Raw genomic sequence first — 19,675 nt, forward strand, 5'->3', positions numbered from 1 at the left:
CTTCATGGTTTCAAAGCAGATTCCAGTGAAAATGCAAGTTGTGTGTTTCCATTCACACTGGAAATCAGAGACATCAAAATATGTGATCTATCCAGAAACTACAAGCTATAAATTACATGTTTTAAATCACTATAACACTCACCGTCATTATTAAGATGTCATGACAACCAAGTCTACCTCTGACTAGAGCAATGAATGGTGTAAGTAAACTGCAAAAGCTCTGGGTTTGGTGTCCTGGGTTTCGGCACCAAATGTTAGTAAACTGCAAAAACTCTGGGTTTGGTGTCCCGGGTTTCAGCACCAAAATGTTACTAAATTGATGGCTGAAACTGCAAGGAGACAGTTCAGCCCTAGAGGGCAAGGTATCCCGGACACCTTGAGCTACTTAGGACAAGAACTCTGCCCTGAAGGTGTCCCGGACACCTGGAGCTGTTTAGCACAGCTCTGATGGCTGGGACTGCAAAGAAACAGCCCAACCTTGGAAACGAAGGTTTTCTGACTTCTCTTCTCGGGAGAGTCAGGCCTGGAACTGCTTCAGCAAGGAAGGGTATCCTGACTTTTTGGGAAAGTCAGGGTATCCTGACTCTTCGGGAAAGTCAGGATATACCTGGTGTGATGGGGGATGATCTCCCCTCAGGACACAGCAATCCTGCTCCTCTCCTGGAGAGCCACAATCTCTGGCTCAGTGTTACCAGCTCTTTCTCACTCAGTCCACTATGGGATGTTCCATCAAGGTTCTTCTATTCAGCTCCCCCTTGCTCAGTCCACTATGGGACGTCCCAGCAAGGTTCTTCTGTTCAGCTCCCCCTTGCTCAGTCCACTATGGGATGTCCCAGCAAGGTTCTTCTGTTCATCTGTCAATGAAGGTCTTCACCCAATACTCTTTTGAGAAAGAGGTTTATTTGGGAAGGAGGAGTCCAGGAGAGTAGCTGCCTCTACCAGGGTGGAGAGAACAGCTCACAACTGACCAGGCAGGGCGGTTTATATAGGATGTCTGGGGGCGGAATCAACTGTGATTGGTTAGTTTATTTTCTGCCCAGGGATTGGCCAGTTTTGTGAGCAAGGGGCAGAGATGGCCCTGATTTCAGGGCCAAACTGTATTTCTTTCACTGGCCTTTCTTGGCTTTTTGACACTACCTCTAAGGCCAGGACACATTTCTTTCACTGACTCTGATTCTAGGGGCCAAGAGTGTTATTTTGGTACTAGTTTCAGAGTCAGGGCATATTTCCTGGGTTCTGGGTTTGGGGATAAAGTGTTCATTTCTCTGGCTCAGGTCCCAAACACAGGCTGTGTTTCTTTTCCTGGTCCTGGACCCTAGGGCCAGGATTCTGCTGTCCTGCTCTGTGATTGGTTGATTTCACAAGTCAGTTGGACAGGGGCAGAGATGGCTCTGATCTGAGCTAAACTGTATTTCTCTCACTGGCCTTACTTAGCTTTTTGACACTACCTCTAAGGCCAGGGCACATTTCTTTTACTGACTCTGATTCTAGGGGCCAAGAGTGTTTCTTTGGTACTGGTTTCAGAGTCAGGGCATGTTTCCTTGGTTCATTTCTCTGGCCCAGGTCCCAAACACAGGCTGTGTTTCTTTCCCTGGTCCTGGGCCCTAGGGCCAGGATTCTGCTGTCCTGCTCCGTGATTGGTTGATTTCACAAGTCAGTTGGACAGGGGCAGAGATGGCTCTGATCTGAGTTAAACTGTGTTTCTCTCAATGGCTTTATCTGAGCCATCCTTCCCTAATTCTGGGCTCCAGGGTCAGGGTGGGTTTCTCTAGCCAGCCCGTTTTCCCTACAAATGGGGTAGATTTTGATGACAGTTAGGGTTCTGGTGTGCAGGAAAGAATAAGATAATGCCAAAAAAAATGATAGTAGGTAGAAACCTTGCCTCTCAAACTTCCCTCCAGAATCAAAAAGCCAAAACCATGTATTCACAGTTGCAGTTTTGAAGAATCTCTTGCTAAGGATACTAGTACAAATTCTTTCAAAGAATGATGATCCATCCACTATGGAAGACAAAAGAAAATAGAGGAATATTGACTGACATGACCGGCTGATTACAGTCATAAGAAGTTCAATGAGGGGTTAGGGGAGATGGCTTAGTCAGGAGAGTATTTGCCATTCAAGCATGAGAACCTACATTTTATCCCAAGCACCCACACAAAAATTGCCCCAGCATGCCTGGGTTCTAGTATTCTCAGTGCTGGGGAGGCAGAGACAGACAGATCCTTGAGGTTTGCTGACTATCCGAGTCTAGCTGCATCAGTGAGTTCCAGGTTCATTGAGAAACCCTGTCTTGAAAAGTAAGATGGAGAGGAAGAGAGGAAAACACTTGCTATTAACCTCTGGCCTACACAGACACATGTGCATCTATGTATGTGTACCTCCCATATACATGTGAACACCCCTAATTCCACCCACACACACATTGGTGCCTTCCACATACTCTGGGAATTATCTACATGAGCAGATAGCATAGTGACCATCACTTCCTAAATATTGAAGTTTATTTGCTTAAACTTTCCTTCCCAAACCCTTCCATTCATTCTCCAAATATCTCTTTCTTGATGCTAAATTAACACACCATATGTGTATATGTGTGTGTATACATATGTGTGTGTAAAATATTATCTATTTTCATAACCCTTAACTCACTACAAACTCAGCATGTACTATGCCCAGGACAATAAAGACACTAAGGCAAACAGTGCTACGTGACTCCCAAGAAGGTCTCCCAGGAAGGAAAGTATTATTTCCAGAATGTTTTCTACTCTCTTTAACAGTAATTCAGATCAGTTTTAGTGCATGGCTACTTTGTCAACATTCATTTATTAATCAAAGAGATACATCTGTTTATACAACAGAAATCTTATATTTGATGGCTGAAAGTAATTCATCACAGGACATTTATATTTTGGAACATTATGAGAACTACACAAAGTCTATTTACTAAGATTCTTTACACATAAATGTTTAAGAGCAGAAAAAGAAAAGTGTGTTTAAATATGAAAAATGATATTGTCTATGGAAATAAAAATAAAGTTAAATAATGCCCAATGACGTCCAAAGAAAAGTGCATGGGTCTACCTGATGGTTACTGATAGGCTTGGGAGTTGATCAGAACTCTCAGATTTATTATTTGGCAAAATATATCAAGAATCTTAAAAATGTTTGTACTTTTTGACTCAGTAATTTGAATTCTGGGATCTATCCTCAGAAAATAAGTCCAATTTTAAGCAGCCATATGCCTTGGATATATCTAGCATGGTGTTTATTATCATACTCCAAAATTATAAACAACAAAATATTCAGCCACAAACAACTTCAGTTAAATAAAATTTTGACTAACTCTATCAACTCAATATCTTATACTTGTTGAAACTATAGTTACAAATATTAGTAATCAGAATGTTTACCTTATTCTTTTTTGGGGGAGGTGCAGTGAACTTTATTGATGGTGTTAAAGAGAGTAGGGCTCCCTAAGCCCCTTCTGTTGTTCTGGGGGTCTGGGATGGAAACTGTGAGGGAGATGCTCAGTATCAAGGGCTGAGATGGGACAGGAACTGCTCAGCAGCCGAGGGTCTCTCTTGCTGTCCTTGCTGGGGTGGGTGGTCCAGGGCAGGCTTCTTATTCCTTGGAGGCCATGTAGGCCATGAGGTCCACCACCTTGTTGCTGTAGCCAAATTCATTGTCGTACCAGAAAATGAGCATCACAAAGTTGTCATTGAGAGCAATGCCAGTCCCAGCATCGAAGGTGGAAGAGTGAGGGTCACTGTTGAAGTTGCAGGAGACAACCTGGTCCTCAGTGTAGCCCAGGATGCCCTTTAGTGGGCCCTCCGACGTCTGCTTCACCACCTTCTTGATGTCTTCATACTTGGCAGGTTTCTGCAGGTGGCATGTCAGATCCACAACGGACACATTGGGGGTAGGAACATGGAAGGCCATGCCCGTGAGCTTTCCGTTCAGCTCTGGGATGACCTTGCCCACAGCCTTGGCGGCACCAGTGGATGCAGGGATGATGTTCTGGGCAGCCCCACGGCCATCACGCCACAGCTTCCCAGAGGGGCCATCCACAGTCTTCTGGGTGGCAGTGATGGCATGGACTGTGGTCATGGGTCCTTCTACAATGCCAAAGTTGTCATGGATGACCTTGGCCAAGGGGGCTAAGCAGTTGGTGGTGCAGGAAGCATTGCTGATAATCTTGAGTGAATTGTCGTACTTCTTATGGTTCACACCCATCACAAACATAGGGGCGTCAGCAGAAGAGGCAGAGATGATGACCCTTTTGGCCCCGCCCTTCAAGTGGGCCCCAGCCTTCTCCATGGTGGTGAAGACACCAGTGGACTCCACAACATACTCGGCACCAGCCTCACCCCACTTGATGTTGGCGGGATCTCCTGGAAGATGGTGATGGCCTTCCCGTTGATGACCAGCTTCCCATTCTCAGCCTTGACTGTGCCGTTGAACTTGCCATTGGTAGAGTCATACTGGAACATGTAGACCATGTAGTTGAGGTCAATGAAGGGATCATTGATGGCAAAAATATCAACTTTGCCAGTCTGGAAGGCAGCCCTGGCAACCAGGCGTCCAATTCGGCCAAATCCGTTCACTCCGACCTTCACCATAGTGTCTCAGAACGAGGCTGGCACTGCACAGAAAGATGCGGCTGTCTCTGGAACAGGGAGGAGCAGAGAACCTGTTCACCTTATTCTTATAAATACAAAATAGTAGATAAAATTTAAGTGCAGAATTTAATTATAGCCATATAAAACTATTAGAGATTAGCAGATTCAGATCCTGGCATAAGTTAACTTCTTGAGTTGCTCATAAGTACCTGCTCATGCACTCATAGACTAGAGAAACAGATCCCCCTATCTCTTGCTCTACTGATAAGGGCATCCACCTAATCTGATTAAGGCACCTACATTATGATCCCATTAACTATCTGCTTATGGTTTTATCATTGACAAAGCCAATGACACATGTTTTACTTATGCACTGGAAGGCATTGCTGAGGAGTTCATAGCAACATTCATGGGCCAAAACAGAGCATCACCTCTTACCAATCCTTGTTCCTACAGGATATCACTCTACCAGACTGCATGTCTCCATCCAGACAGTTTTAGTTATTCTTTATAACATCTGAAAAGCATTTAACATACAGCAACCTCTACAGAAAGAGGGACAGAGCTTAACATTTTCATTGCAAAAGGGGAAATTTTTCACTCACCTAGGAAATGAGAAGAATACATTTTAGCTGCTGCTTTCCACCTTTTAGCTTTGTATTTCTAATTTATATATTTCCTTTGTATTTTTGTTATTGAGCTACTTCCTGTAATCATAGAACATTACCTAGGTCCTGACATACATCTAGTTTTTACCCTATTAACTCATACTTAATTAAGCAATAGATGTGCATTAGTGTAAAACTTCTAAAACCTTTTACTTCTCCAGACTCTCCAGATTCCAGAGAGATCTGACAATGTTGAAATATTACTGTTAACTTATAATGCCAGAGAAAAATGTGATTGTGCCCAAAACCCTAGAATATAACTGGATGATGCAATGAAAACTTAAGAGCTGAATGATGTTCAATAAGTACATCTATGGCAAATAAATATTCACAAAGAGGGGAGAAAAAGAACTTACTTCATACTATATACAACATTCAATTAAGTTATATTTAGACTTTTCAGATAATAGTAGACATAAAATATAATGCATTGATTAAAAACATATCTTTGTCACTTTGACTTGGGTGAAGATTCCTTAACCAGTAAAGAGAAAATAAAATGATCATGTGGACTTCTCAAAGAGGGATGCTTAGATAAGAACTGGTTTTAGGGGCAAATGTCACTTCCACTCTTATTTTATTGAGCCAATTAAACCACTGGGCCTGCGTTGAACTGAATGAGGTGAATTATTTGAACTTTCTGAAGACAGGGTCACACATAGAAAGAATAGGGGGTATTTTGCCAAGGGAAATATGATTTTCAAAGTGAACATCAGAGCAATAAGAGAGGATAACGATACTGTTCTATAGCCCCTGTGAACTATTTACCTGAAACAAGATCTGCTGGGAAATAGAGCAAAGGAGGTTGGAAATAGAAAGAGCGCCTTTCTGATGAGATTATCCTCAGTGAAAAATCTGAGTAAACTGGAAAGGCAGCTGGGAGAATTTTCAGGAAATAAAAGTTGTTATAAACCATTCCTTCAAGCTTAACACTGAAATCTAGGGAAGATGGGATTTGAAAAGAGAAAAGCATTCTTTGTGCTGTGTTTATTTGCTAGTTTGGAGACAAGCTCACGAAAATCATCTTCTCCTCTTAGCAGTAAAGGCTCCACACACAGAACAACTGGGTTCTCAGTTCATGTTGAAATGAGGACTTGGATGATCACAGAGCAGATATCACATCTCAAGACACTAAGCATCCTGGGACAAGGATGTCCTTTTTTCTCATGCTCACCACCTTGTCATAATTTTCTTTCATTAAAACTATCTCTTTGTAAAAAACTGTATGATTTATAGGTAGGTGACTAGTAAAAGCCTTGGATAATCTGCTCACTATTGTTCCTGTGGAGGACTGATCCTGGGTCATGTCATTCTTCTCTCATAATTATGCCTGCCACCTGAATTGGGTTTGATACAGAATGACAGTATCAAGCATTATTTTAAATGTAAACTGATGAACGGCAACCATCACATCACTCACTGGCTGATACGTCAGTTGTTTTATTAATCCATGCTGAAGGAAACTGATTTTATTTTCCTTTTCAGCCAACCTTACTATTTCTTTACATGTATTGTGATTTGTATGATATAAAAAAGTTGCTGTGCCTGGTGAGCAATAAAATGTTGGACCAAGGGGAATGAGCAGCTGCAGCAGTGGCTTCCCCCTCCCTGGGGAGCTAAATCTGGTAAGCCCACACTCCCTCAACACACTGCCTCGGCTTCTAGGCTCAGGTGGGAGAATTCCATCTGATCACATAGGGTTCGTTTTGTTGATCTCCAACTTCATGCACAAAACCAGATTCAGAAGTGGAAATTGCAAGGGCAACCTGTTCTATAAATAGTAAAAGGAAAGAAAACACTGCAAGGGAGTTTTCAGTGGAAAACTTGGGTGGTGTAAACAGGCTTGTATAGAAAATATTTACTGTTTTCCTGGTAATTATCTGTGAGCAATTATGAAATCAAATATTTTTTCTTACATTTGAGTCCATATGCCATATTAATATTCATGAAACTGTTAATTACCCACTTGTTTTAATTGAGTATTGAACTTCTGACAAGTTACATTAAAATAATGAGGTCTCACAAGAGTAGAGATTATGTAGGAACTATGGAACAGACACATTCTTTTAGACAAAGGCTAAGTGTCAGTACTAAGGTGATAAATGAACACAGAGCCTGAACATAAATCAATAAACTGTTGCTCTGAGAGCATTCCTGTTAGCACACATTCCATATTTCTCTATCTACTGGTGTTTCAGGAATGGATGCTTATGTACAACATCACTTTGTATTAAACCACTCCCGTGCTCCAAACTCTACTTTGCTTTTCCTTCTCTACTCCTCAGATAAGGGCCTCCCAAGTGCCAGCCACTAATTGACTCAGCAACTCCATCAGCCATTGTTCCTCCCTTGCCTGTTCTCTCTTCACAGCTACTCTGAGCTCTGCAATATCCTTTAAACACACCCAGCACATTCCTGATTAATGGCCTTTGAGCTTCTTTCTCCTGTCCTTGGAATGCATTTTCCTATGGTAGCCAACTTACTGACTAACTTCCCACAGTCCTCTGAACAAGTCCCATTTTATCTGAAAGCCGTCCTTGATGTTTGAGTATGCATGTGTGTACATGTTATGGACTGAATTCCTGTGCCTCCTTAAAACCCACATGTTGAAATCCTAATCCCCACTGTTATTGGATTTGGAGGTGGAGCTTTCTTCAAGGTAATTAGGTTTTGATGAGGTGATGAGAATAGGACCTTGGTCAGTTGAGGTAAACCCCCTTACAGGAAGAAAACCTTTTGTGTGTCATAAGATGACACAGTGAGAAAGGCCATCAATATTCTGCCTTCATTAGAATCCAACCCTGCTGGCCTTCAGGTCCCAAATTCTAGCCTCCAGAATGGTAAATAAATGGATATTATTCTCTCTGTGTGTCTCTGTGTCTGTCTGTCTCTGTCTCTGTGTTGTTAGGGTTTCCTTGATTGTTTTGTGTTTCCATTTTACATTTCTTTATGTTTCTCCTTACCATTATCCTTACAATATACACTAGGGTACACTTGCTTATTATTGCTAACTTGTTATTATGTCTTCTCTCTCTGTGGGATGTGAGCACCAGGAGAGGAAGGCTGTTTCCTGTTCATTGATATACATGGAACAGTAATGCCTGCCACTAACTAATTGCTGGATAAATGTGTGTTAACTAAAACAATCACTGATAAATTAGCTCCCCTGCTGAGCACAGGGCTTGGTGTACGGTGAGAGTCAATTTCATGGTCAATCATATCAAAACTTCATGATGCTTATACAATGTTATTCAAAGCTCCCAATTGGTTGTAAGAAACACATATGTCTTACAGGAGCAAAACCATGTGCTTTTAAGAGTATCCTTGTGGCCTCATGGACTTACAGATGCTGCTCTCTCATTTCTTGGATAAACACACACAGACATACATACAGAAATGCTGGGCTCAGGAGGGCTGTGATCTCTCTAATGGAGTGGCACCAGTTATGCAACAACCCTGAACCTCAGTGTGTTCATTACATGTATCAGGAGGAGGAGGGCTTAGCTAGTCTCTGTGGGTGGTCTCCATAATGGAGTAGTCTCCAACTGCAGTCTGTTCAGGTTATTTCTGCTTCAAAACTCATGGGCTCAGGACAAACACAGGCACCCATCAAACACAGATTGGATGACACTGAAGCATTAGGTCCGAACTAAGTGTAACCTAAACCTTGGAACACAGGCTATGGAGTCTGTCGTTCCTGACAGAAACTGAATTTGAAAAGTTATGAGTAATGAAACCAAGAAGAAATGAAGTGAGCATCCCAGAGCTGTCCTTGCATGTAAGAACAAAGTAATAGTTCTTTCTTCGGGTGTTCGCTTCACATCTATTGTTGCTTTGCTGACGCGATGCTCATGTGATCCAATTCTTAGTTTCAGTGAAGAGAAAACATGTGGTTATAAGACAAGGGGCCAGGACTCGCATTTCCAATCATACGATTCAGTTCAGTGCTCCAGGGGAAGCAAAGGGCACTATTGAGCATGAGGCAAGTGGGATTTGGTTAATATGTTTATAAACTGAATTGTAGTTGTGTCACCTCTCATTGGGAACTTGCCTGGACTTTTGATTGATTGGTTAATTAAACATTTTATTATCTTAGTTCGCTTTCTATTCCTGAGATAAAACACTATGACCAAAAGCAACGTGAAAATGAAAGGATTTATTTCACCTTACAATTTATAGTCTATCATGAAGGGAAGTCAGGGTAGGAACTTAAGGCAGGAACCTGGAAGCAGAAACTGAAGCAGAAGCCATGGAGGAATGCTACTTAAAGGCTTGTTCTCTATTGCTTGTTAAGCTGCTTTCTTAATCATCCCAGGACCACCTACTCATGAGTGGCACCACCCACAGTGGACTGCTCTCTCCCATATCAATCATCAGTCAAGAAAAGGTCCCCACATATTTGCCCACAGGCCAAGCTGAAGAAGACATTTTCTCAATTGATGTTCCCTCTTCACAGATGACTTCAGTTTGTGCTGAGTTGACAAAAAAAAATTTAACTAGCATATCATGTCACAGAAATAACCCAAGAGGTTGCCAGTTCTATCCCTGGATGACCTTGTACTACATATACTACATAATTGAAAATGGCTGGTCTCCTGAGCACACAGTCTTCAGACTGTGCAAGCTATGATTTTATTAACCAAAAAAAAAAAAAAAAAAAATGGGCAAAGATCCTGTGTTTTGAACCTTCTGGGAGAACTTATTTTATATATCATTCTATTCTGAGTGATTATTCATCCTGTACTGAGTGATTAGAAAGTGTAGTCCATTGGAAATGTAAAAACTAGCATAGATAAAAGCACGTCAGCACTATGGATGCTCTACTAAGAGCATTGTCATGAATTCTCAATGAAACACTAGCAATGCTAGTCACATGAAAATGCATTTGCATTCAAGTGCTGTTTCAAAACGTGAGCACTCATTGCTGCACATTTCACTGCCTTCATCAAGTATTTTAACCTCATCATGCCTCAGTTTACCTATATATGAAACAGGGACTAATGATCAGTATGAATGAATCCACACTTTCTGGAGCTGATGTGTGAGGCAAATGAGATAATAAAATAATTCTCAGAATCTTAATAACAGAGCTTGTTTTGACTATGCAAGCCCACTAAATAATAGACATTATCACAATAAAAGATGTAACTCATATGCTTTCCCCCACCAAAAAAAAAAAAAAAAAAAAAAAAAAAAAAAAACAAGAAATGATCAGGGCAGTTGTGACAACTGTGGGGAGCTGAAAAGCCTTGGAGATGTGTAAGGAGCAGATGAAGTTCTGAATGAGTGTATGTTATCAAGAAGGACCAGTGCATTGAACCAATGGGAACTGGCAAAGCCTTCCTGTGGTCCAAGAATGAGTGTACAAAAGCTAGTTGCTATAGTATTCTCTTTCTGGATGACTGCAACCCGAGACTTCTCCCCTGCAGAGACCACTACTGAGACTAGCTAACCCCGCCTTCTCCTGATGTATTTAATAAACACAGTGGGGTTGTGTAGCTGGTGCCACTCCATTAGAGAGATTGCACCCCACCTGATCCCAGCCTTTCCGTATGTATGTGTGTGTGCCTGTCCTTTCTTCATTCCTTCCCCATCCTAGTCAGGTTTCCAGGACTAAACCATGCAGGAAGAAGCAGATTAACATTGGTGAGTTTTAAGCATATCATTGCTTGAATTCTGTAAAGAGGACCCAAACACCACATGAGGCATTTAACTGCTGACTTTGTAGATCTGATAAACCGATTATTTTTCACCTATTATTTATACTTCATACCCTCTTCGGATGGTATTTTGATTTCATTTTCTTCTGAGAATGAATACAATGTAACAACCAACATAACTTGAAATCTTTGCTCAAATGCTCTAGACTATGGACCAAACTCTTGTAATGTGCTCACACCTAGAACTGGGAACCACTTCTTTCCTGCCAACCTCTATCAACTCACTTATAATTGACAGTTTTCTTTGCATGTAAATACTCATATGTGAAGCCCTGTTTTCCTTTGTTTCACAGATCTAGAACTGAGTTTCTACTCCCACCAATTTTCACCTATGTTTGCTCACTTCCAGGCAAGAGTAGCTCAGGTAAGCAATGGCAACCACACTGCTTGTTCAACCAACTTACCCAGCAAAGGAGTAAACATGATTTATCATGAACTTTGAAACTTCTCCCAATATAAAGCACAAAATAAAATCACTGTTCTTGGGCACTAATTATACTTAGACATGAAAATGGCCCTCATTTTAAAAATACAAAATGTTTATGCTTTTATTTAATTAAATTTGTATACCTTTGGAAAGAATTCACACACACACACACACACACACACACACACACACACACACATACGAGAGAGAGAGAGAGAAAGAGAGACAGAGAGAGAGGGGGGGGAAACGTTTTCACTTCCAGTCCATGATGAGTTCCAGTTGTATGGTCCTAGTTGGTGGTATGAGTATAGGTCTTTTCTCCCATAAATTTAATCCATAGAATTGAGAATTAGTGAACTTAATATTGTCACAAGAAATTTTCCTTAAGACAAAAGTAAATAGTCTGAATTAAATTAGTATATCCATCTGTTATTACATCACATAAGGGAGCCAAGAAATGAAGCTTGAAGGTTAAGGTTGAGGGGAAAACAACACCATGGGGCGTTTGGTTCAGCTGGAAGATGTTTAATTCAGCTAGAGAAATATCCTTCTTGAATTTGACTCAGCTGGATAAGTTCTCTGATTCTGGACTTGGATGTTTACTACAATTTATTTTCCTTAAGCAGCACTTGTCAAAAGTAATTCTAGATTTCTGTGTTATTCTGTTCTCTTCTACTTCTCTTTAACTCCATTTCCCCAGGCCCCTCACTGCCCCTGCCCCTGCACCACTTACTTTGGGAGTTAGGCTGTGTCTGCTATCTCGTTAGATGTCAGCAGATTTAAAGGCTGATTGGGCTCTTCTCTCACAATCAGCACTTGGAAAAGACAGGGGCTGAAAAGGCAGTGCTTTGGATACTAATCAAAGGAATGGGATCATAGTTGTATCCCTGGCCTTGGATAAGAACATGAGCTCTAAATTTCCCCCAGATTCTTAAGATTACTATCTAGCAGGAGGCCTTCTGGTAAAGAACAAAGACATGCCATGATCTCTTCCCTTAAGAGTTACACCAGATAAACCTGTCAATCAACTAGACAAGAAACTGTCCTCAGGAAAATGCTTCCAGTGACTTTAAGAGACAGTATAAAGCCTACCTAAAAATGTGAGCTGGCACAATGGTCTCTCTGGCTGTGGTCACCCTTATCCCTGAGAACATCTCCACAGTGGTCACTCTAGCTGTCCTCCACTCTTACTCCTTCAGGGCACACCACTTTAAAATAAACCCTGTCTTCTACACTGCTCTCTGTGCATCTCCTTTGGCTTCCCTGGATGTAATATGGAGGACTAAAGAGCCTAGATAAGGACTGAATGTGCTCCCCATGACAGCAGGACCATGGAATTGGTTAAGAAGCTTCTGTCCCTTCCAGAAAATATTGGTAGGGATTGCTAGTGGCTGACATTCCAACTCCCTTCCCCAATGCATGCCACCCTGATGACGCATGTTGAGACCGTGGTGTACAGAAACACACAGAGGAGCACCTCCAACTACTCCCAAAGAGCAGACAGACAACATGAAGGAAAAGATAAAAACTTTAGCCACTGAGAAATGGGATTGTTTGTTACTTAGTCTGTGCTGATTGATTCAGGGCTCATGCTGTCAGTATAGCATAACCAAGTAAATAGATTATAGCAAGTGACGACCATCAGTGTGTGATTACACAATCAAGTACTTTACCAAACCTAAATATTCCAGGATTTTATTTCCTTGGAAACTTTGAAGAGTCAAAAACCTAGTGGATAAATCAAATATGTTTATGATGTGTTTTATTCTGTTATTTATTATACTATATGAATTAAACTATGGATATTTTAAGGATAAGAAACAAAATTTCTTTATTGGTATCTTAATGTTGACTATAGAACTTTAGAAGCAGCTGCTACTAGTTTAATATGATAGCACAAGCCTTTAACCCAGCACTTGAGAGACAAAAGCAGGCAGGCAGATCTCTGTGAGTTCAAGGCCACTCTTGTCTATATAATGAAACCCTGTTTCAAAATTAATTAATTAATTAGTTAATTAATTAAAAAGCAGTTACTGAACAATTATTGGATCAAAATTGTTCATTCAAGCTACTCCTTCACATAGAAAATTCCATGTCAGTATAAATTTTACCTTAACTTGATACTTTATTTTGGTTTGACTCATAGACTTTTCAGCCAAGAACACTAGATTAGTCTGGCAATGCTGTTCTTCCCATAAGGAAGGCTGGGCAATCTGTCTACTTTCTATGATCACATGTCAGCATCATCTAACCCAGTTGTTCCTCAGACTCCAATGACTCAGGACTGCTACACACTTAAAAAAAAAAAAAACTATTGAGAATCACTGTAATGCATGTACACATATACAGCACCCTCAAAGAATAAATAGTATTATTCATTGAGGGACTAGAGAGATGGCTCAACAGTTTATAGTGCTCACTGCTGTTGCAAAGTCCCCAGCACTCATGTCAGGTAGTATACTCTGTCTGTATCTCCAGTTCAGGGGATCTGGTGCCCTCTTCTGGCTCTCCTGGGATACCCACAGGCATTTGAATATAAGCTCACACAAGCACACATACATACACATAAATAAAAACAAATGAATTTTTTTTAATTATTGAAACCCCAAAAGAACTTTTTTTGTTCACATGGCTTGTAGCTATCTATTAAAATGGTATTTTAAAGTTTTTACTAATTAATTTTAAACAGAAAAAATAAATACCGTTAATGTACGCAACAGACTTTTGTTTCAAACACTATATTTTCCAAATGCAAAACACTTTTACTGAGAAAGGCATTGCTTTACATTTCCATAAATCTCTTTAAGGCTTGGCTTAAAGGAGCACAGCTGGACTCTCTTATCTGATTCTGCATTCAATTTGTTACAATATTCCACATTGCTGGTCTTCTGGAAACTCCCTCCTAATGTTTTGAAAGTGTAAGTGCAAAGATGATAACTAAATGCTGTCCTTATTACTATGGAAATAGTTTTGCATCTGTGTACTTCCTGCAGGGATCTTCAGGACTCCCAGGGTTTCTCTTTCTCCATTGAGATGCTCTGGGGTCAGAAAACCCTATAACAGAGTTCACCACTTGACCATTCTCCAAACATCTTGTGTATGCTAACAATGACCCTCAACCTATGGAAAATACTAAATAGGATGAGAGTAGTGACAGTGAATACTCACGAAGCACAGAGAAAGGTAAAGGCTGCAGGAAGGAGTGACCACGGAGACTTGATAGAATTACAATCTTATTTTAACAATCAATACACACTTATTCATCTATTGTGTATGTGCGTGTGTATGTGTATACATGTGGAGGACAAAAGGTGACGTCGGATGTTCTTCTCAACCACTTGCCACCTTAGTTTCTGAGACTGAGTCTCTCACGGAACCTGGAGTTCACTAATTTGGCTCACACGGCTGTCTAGTAAGCTCCAGGTATTTCCCTCACCTCAGCTTCCATAGCTCTTGGTTTATAGTTACCAGACACTGCATCTAGCCTTTGGGTGGGTGTAGGAGTTCTGGGCTCTGATCTTCATGCTTTTGTGGCAATCCTTTTACTAGCAAAGCCACCTCCCCAGTCCCAGACTGTTCAATTTAACCTGATTTACTTACTTACTTCCTAGTGATGGACAATCACACTGTTGTCAAGTCATCATTATCTATAAATGATACTCCAATAGGTACCCCTATTTGTGTGTCCTCAGTCACTGTTATGATAATGGCTCTACATTAAAAATTTTACATAGCTTATCTGAGACTCTATACATGTGTGGTTATCTGTTTTCACAGAGGCAGTCTCTAACCTTTTTGCACAAGCAGAGCATGGGAGGGTCTTCTCCTGCTCACTGTGAGAAGACATTGCTCTTGTTTTATTGTGCACTTCTGAGCCTAGCAGTGGTAAATACTTATCTGCAGTGACTGCTGCCTGAGCTTGTGCACATGGACTCACTTTGTGAGCATAAGCACATTGCCTCTTTCCTAGTCTATGTGACATAAAGTAGAGCACGCTTTCTCTCCAGGAGGCAGAGTACAATAAGATAAACCCAGAAGCTCCTTTTGGTTTGTTTCATTCCAAGAATCACATTGCATTCTGCATCCTTAAAGAACAGTAGCTCTACCTCATTTGATGGTCCACATCTTTCGCCTCCAAGACAGCAATCTCATCTTTGAGGTCATCATGACCATGGCGCTGAAACAAGTGCAGCTGAAATGCTTCATCTTTGATAGAAGCTGCCAGAAAGCCCCTTATGCACAATTTACTGTGGGATGCATAGCTATGCAGTGAGGGACTGATGCCTGCAGTCAATTATGCTGCTGTGAGGCTGATGTAATTGCTTCAAGACCCTACAAATTACCAGATGTCCACAGCCTACTCAAATGTGTTTCCCTCTTCTTATAACCTGAGGGGAAAATTTAAAGCTGGGGAAGAGAGTAGTGCCTCTAAGAAAGTGTGAAGATAGTACTGTTTTAACTCAGCTGCTTTAAACACATAGGATAGACTGAGCTCACCCACAAACATACACACACACACACACACACACACACACACACACACACACGCACACATTTGTTAAATGACATACACTAGGTATTTATTAGGTAAACATGGGCACATGTACATTTTAATGTCTTTGGTTTTGTAAGTTAAAGCTTAAATTTGCAATAAAACAATACAGGCCAATTAGAAAATGTTAGTACAATCACTTAACATGAATTTCATTATATTTGATGGAAAAACCTAGGTATGAACCATGGAAGTGGACAGTTCTGTGCACAGGCCAGAGCCCACTGCACTGCCCTATTATAAGCCTTGAGTTTCTCCAATATCCATGATCACAGATTGTGTTGGTGCTTATTCCTGCTGCACTCTAGCCATGTGCATCATTCCTGAACTTCTTGGGCAATCTTAACATTCACAGAACTGGTAGGCTGACTCAATGGTTTGCCTATGTGAGCAGTTTCTGATGCTGTTCAGGATCCTATCTCTACTTCCCCTGCACATGTAGATACAAGTCCATAGATGCAAACCATCTGTATCCTTCAGTGATGCCTTAAGTCTCCCTTGACATTTGTTTCTTTCAAGTTTGATGTTTTCTTTCCTCCATGCTAGAAGTGAGTGTTTAGTCAACTGCCTTCTCTCTAGACTTACTGAAAAATCTACTAGGTTTTAAATACCACAAAACACTATTTCTATCAAGAATGGCATCCCAAACCAGTGAGACATTAGTATAATTAAATAATTGACCATTCTTGCCCTAAAGATTATGTCTTTTCAGAAATAAGCAAGTCTGGGATGGCTCCACAGTTAAGTTTCTTACAATACATAAGAGTACTTTTGCATCACAGATGAATATTAGCAAAGTGTTTATAATTAAACATTTTCCTTTTAGAGCAGGCATAGGGGAGGGGCCAAGCACTGTCTTCTGATCTACACAAGTTCTTGTTTTGTTCTAGGCATAGATAGCAATCTGCCTTTTCCCAGATACACAGCTCAAAGATAGATAATGTGAATCGAGAACTTGTTCCTAGACAACAAATTAACTTCATTAAGCAAAAGAAAAGAAAAGGAAATAAATGAAAGGCTTAAATATAACCTCAAGCTGGGAAAAATCACTTTGAGCTCCCAGATGTTTATTTGATATTATCTTTCCAAAAATAATGGAGCAAAACTCATCATATTCTTTTTTCTTCCCACCCTTCAGTTCAGAGAAACCAGATGCAGAAAGCCTGTCTGACCCCTGCCATCCCTGTTGAACAGCAAAGGTTTGTAGAATGAAAAGCAAAGGAACTATCAAATTATCAGAACTCTCTGAGTTCCTGGAGTTCTGAATTTCAATTGCTTTCAACTGTGTATCCTGAAAGCAGCCATGGCTTGTGGAGTCCCCTGTGCTCTTTGAATGTTTCACACTGTGGTTCTGTGGCTGATGGACAGCAGAGTAGCCCTGTAAAGAAGGACATGCACCTGCCCTTTCTACTCACTTCAATGGAACATTTGTTTGGAAATAGATTGTGCCTTTCCCAGGACCATTTCCCACCAAGAAGTATTCACAGGTTGTGAAATAGGTGTCCTCAAGTCCATCATAGTTGTAGTTAAAGTCGTGAAGACCATCGTCCAGTTAGCCTTTCTTTACTCTGTGCTACAAACTGATCAGAAGCTCTAACCATATTTACTCACTTCTTTATAGCAATGTTTTGATGGAACTATGACTTTAATCTTCAATTTTAAGGAAAGAAACTGTGGAGCTGGAGAGATGGCTTGGTGGGTAAAGATGTTTGTCACAAGCCTGAGGACCCATGTTCAAACCCCAGAACTGACATGGTGCAAGGAGAAAATTGATTTCAGCAAGTTATTCTCTGCCTTCCACTCATTCACTATAGCCACTATAGCATGTGCGCACACGCACGCACACACACACAAATATAATTTAAGAAACTTAAAAATGAAAACAAGTCACTATTTAAGTAACTCCATATAAAATAAGAGGTTGTTTTATTTAGTGTGTGTGTATGTGTGTGTGAGTATGTGTGTGTGTGTGTGTGTGTGTGTGTGTGTGTGTGTGTGTGTGTGTATTTTAATCTCTGGGGACACTTTGCTCTAGATAGAATATATTCAGCTAACTGTCCTGTTCTATTTACTTTGATCTTGGCAAAGTGATTGTATTTGGCTCATGGGACATGAGTGGAAATTTAAATGCTACACTTCAAGTAGAGACTTTAAATGGGGTCAAGCAGCTTGGCACTAGACTTCTTGTGTCCTTCTTCTCCCTACAGGAACAGAGAGTCTTACTCAGATAAGGGCTGCTGCTTTGCCCTAGGCACCACAAGGAGAAGGCACAGGGAGCCTAGACAAGCCAGGTGCCATCAAGCAGAACAGCTGCTGACCCCACACCCTCAAGCAGTACGGCCAGGAAATAAACCCACATTGTGAGCCACTGAGTTAATGTGGTTGGTGGTCACAACAGCTAAAATAAAGTCCAACAGAGGGGAAAATGCTGCAAAATCTAGCAAACAGAGCTAAAGACGGGCCATTTGAGGACAAGGAGAATAAAGAATTTCTGGAGGATGCAAAGTTGTTGGAAAAGAGTTTGATGGAATAGTTTAAGACAGACAGGGCTTGAAAAGCATGAGAGAAAACTACAACTTGCCTTTCATGAGTTGGCTGGATTTATGAACTAGACCCACAGACATTAGGGAGCTCAAATACTACAAAGAAGTAATTAACTTCACCTTCCAGTTCTGACCTAAGCAAATCTCAGAGGTAAAGGAATCTTACTTAGACTAAAGGAACCTCATATAGACTATAGTACTCATGGTTTCCTACTTCCCCATTCTTGGCTACCAAGAGATGCTGGCCATTTAAGTAAAGCCTACAACACACACACACACACACACACACACACACACACACACACACACGCACACACATGCACACACATGCATGCACACACATGCACACACTCACACAACCAGAACTTTCATAAATAACACACGTTTGTAAAGAAATGTTATTATTCACACTGAGGAAAACTTAAAATAATTTTAATTATCATTTTTAAAGATATTTGAGAAGATACTGTATTTATAAAGAGACAAAAGAAAAACAAAATATTGAAGAGTTATCAGAAATGAGAAAAGATACAAAAAACTAGAGGAAGAGAGTCCACCCAGCTGCTCAGGCTGTCATCATAAAATGCAACCAGGCCAGGGAGTTCAAATGCTTGAAACTTATTCTTTCATGAGTTTGGAGACCAGAAGGCCATGATCAAGTGACAGTTCTACAATGAGTAGCTTCCATATGGCCATAATAATAATGAAAATATGCTTATGAAATGTCAAGTTTTGAAATCAAGCTATCGATAACGTAGAAAGTTTGGAAGATACTTAAAGAAGAAGCATTTCTGTAAAAAAGAAAGAAGATGCTAGCAAGTAAAAGTAAAAAAGAAAAGGGGTTGGGTTGATGTTAAGACAAGTAGAGAAGACAGATTGTGTGGGGGAGAGGCTATTAGACTTTAAGAGACAGGCAGGATGATGGCTGTCACAGTATGAAGTGGACCATTCAAAGAGAACATCTAACCTGGCCACATTACTGATTTCTTCCTGCTGTGATAAAACACAGAAGCAATGTAGGAAAGAAAGTGATTACTTGGGCTTAAGGTCCGAGAGGGAAAGTCCATATGAGAGTAGACTGGGCTGCAGACAGCCTGAGCAGGAGACTTAGAGATCATATCTTCAATGGAAAACACTAAGCAATGA

At 40.7% G+C, this 19,675-nt stretch overlaps 1 pseudogene; it reads right to left on the minus strand.

Annotated features, from left to right (window-relative positions):
• Positions 1–3,500: 3,500 nt before the first annotated feature.
• On the minus strand, positions 3,501–4,619 carry LOC131923131 (glyceraldehyde-3-phosphate dehydrogenase-like; annotated as a pseudogene).
• Between the last annotated feature and the right edge of the window lie 15,056 nt (positions 4,620–19,675).

This window comes from Peromyscus eremicus, chromosome 13 (assembly GCF_949786415.1).
Source record: "Peromyscus eremicus chromosome 13, PerEre_H2_v1, whole genome shotgun sequence".
Taxonomy (NCBI): Eukaryota; Metazoa; Chordata; class Mammalia; order Rodentia; family Cricetidae; genus Peromyscus; species Peromyscus eremicus.